At 78.8% G+C, this 2,113-nt stretch overlaps 1 non-coding gene across 1 annotated transcript; it reads right to left on the bottom strand.

The window, feature by feature from the left end:
* Positions 1-511: 511 nt before the first annotated feature.
* On the bottom strand, positions 512-664 carry LOC119878345. Its single transcript, XR_005386794.1, has one exon. It is a non-coding gene; the product is annotated as a 5.8S ribosomal RNA (ribosomal RNA).
* Between the last annotated feature and the right edge of the window lie 1,449 nt (positions 665-2,113).

Genomic DNA, 2,113 nt, shown 5'->3' with positions numbered 1-2,113 from the left:
AGGGCGAGGGGAGGGGAGCGGAGGGGCGGCGCGGGACCGCAACCACACACCCCCGCTCCTCCGCCCCAGACGCACGACCCGGGCGACCCCGTGGCCGCGTGCGGCGCGAGGGATCTCCCCAAGAGGGGACCGCGGCGGCGGCAGCCGCCGCGGCCCTCCTCGGCGCGAGCTCTCGCCTCTCTCCTTTTCTCGCGGGCGGGCACCGCCTCTCACGTCACCCCCCACATCCCCGCCCCACCGCCCGCCCCACCACGGCCCCGCCGCCGGCCCGGTCCCCGGCCCCCACGCACCGCACCACACCGCACGGGTGCGGGGGGGCGGGCGCGGGCGGCCGGGACCGGGCGCGGCGGAAGGGCACGGGAGGGGAGCGGGGGAGGGAGGGAGGGAAGGACGGAGGCACGCGGAGGCGGCCACCGCGTCTGCTCTTAGGGGGACGGAGGGCCCGGCAGACCGGGCCCTGCGAGGGAACCCCCAGCCGCGCCGCCACCAGGGGCGGCGATTGATCGCCAAGCGACGCTCAGACAGGCGTAGCCCCGGGAGGAACCCGGGGCCGCAAGTGCGTTCGAAGTGTCGATGATCAATGTGTCCTGCAATTCACATTAATTCTCGCAGCTAGCTGCGTTCTTCATCGACGCACGAGCCGAGTGATCCACCGCTAAGAGTCGTACGAGTTTCGAGCGGAGGGGAGAGCCCCCCTCCCTGGCACGGCACATCCCCGGAGGGCGCCTCTGGCCGGCCAGCAGAGACCACGAGATCAGACTCCGAGAAGGTCGGAAGGGTCGGACGAACGACGGGGCGTCCGGCCGCCGCCCCCGCCGCGCACGCGCGGGCGCGGGGGGCGAGCGAGGACAACCCCACAGGCGCCCAGGGGGTTCCCACCTGCCCCGCCCCACGCCACACCGGGGACGCGGGGGGGGGGGCGGCCGCACGCGCACACGGACGCGGCACGACGGCCACCGGGCAGGGGGCGAGCCCCCTCCCGGCGGCCGCGTGGACCGGGCACGTGGCGTGGCGACCCCCCCCGCACACCCCACGGGGTGGCGGGGACCGAGGCGGCGGAGTCTGGAGGAGGGGACTGACCCTCCCCACGGGCCCGACCGCCCCGACCCGAGGCGGACGGGCGACCCCCAAAGGGTCTTTAAACCTCCGCGCCGGGACGCGCTAGGTACCTGGACAGAGGGTGGGGGGGGACGGGCGAGGCGGGGCGCGGGGGAGCGAGGCCAAAGGCCGCCGCCGCCGCCGCCCCGACGCCGATCCTCCCCCCGGCCGGCCGCGGCCGACACCGCCAAGCGAGGGGCGCGAGCCCCCCGACGCTGCCGGCCCGTGACGGACCAGGGCCCGGCGGGCGCCGCGACGCGGGCCCCGCCACCGCCCGACAGCCAGCCTCCCTCTCTCTCCCCGGTCTCTCCCCCGCCCCCAAAAGCCACCGGGGGCGGGGCCGGCCGGATCCCCTCGCTTCCGAGGAACACCCCCGGGAGCCACCACCTCGCCTCGCCTTAGGAGAAAACACCCGGCCGGCCGACCCCCGGCCCTCCCCACAACCGCGACCCGGGCCCCGCCTCGCCACGGAGGGCGGGGGGGGGGGGCCCGCAGCGGGAAGCGGGGCGTGAGCGGGCAGGGCCAGGGGAGGGGGGCGGCGGGGGCGGCGACGGAGAAGGGGAGAGCCGGACCCGGGCCCCGAGGCCCCAGAGGCGGGGGGTGGGCCGGGGTGGGAGAGGGAGAGGCGACGAGCGGGAGGGCGGAGATGGCGCGGACGCCCGCCTGACCGGAGGACCGTCCAGGGCGGGCGGCGGGAGGCGCGCGCCGGGCGGCGGGCGCCCCCGCGCGAGCCGACGCTCCCCCCCCCCCGCAGGAGGAGGAGGACGACGACGACACCGCGGAGGGCACCGCCGCCGCGTCGCACGCGTCCCGAGACGCGCCGAGGGCACCCCCGTGCGGGGCGACGCGGCGACCGGGGAACGACCGGCGCCGGAAGGCGAAAGGCGGGCCGCGGAAGGGAGGGGGGCCCCGGAGGGGCAGGGGGACGAGCCGCCGCCGCCGCCGCCGAGGGGGCGGCGAGTGGACGACCCGGCGGCAGCCCCAGGCGAGCGGGCAAGACGGAGGAGGCGGACCC

The sequence above is a fragment of the Canis lupus genome, unplaced genomic scaffold (genome assembly GCF_011100685.1).
Source record: "Canis lupus familiaris isolate Mischka breed German Shepherd unplaced genomic scaffold, alternate assembly UU_Cfam_GSD_1.0 chrUn_S1523H1707, whole genome shotgun sequence".
Lineage (NCBI taxonomy): Eukaryota > Metazoa > Chordata > Mammalia > Carnivora > Canidae > Canis > Canis lupus.
This window is presented reverse-complemented; position numbering and strand designations above follow the sequence as displayed.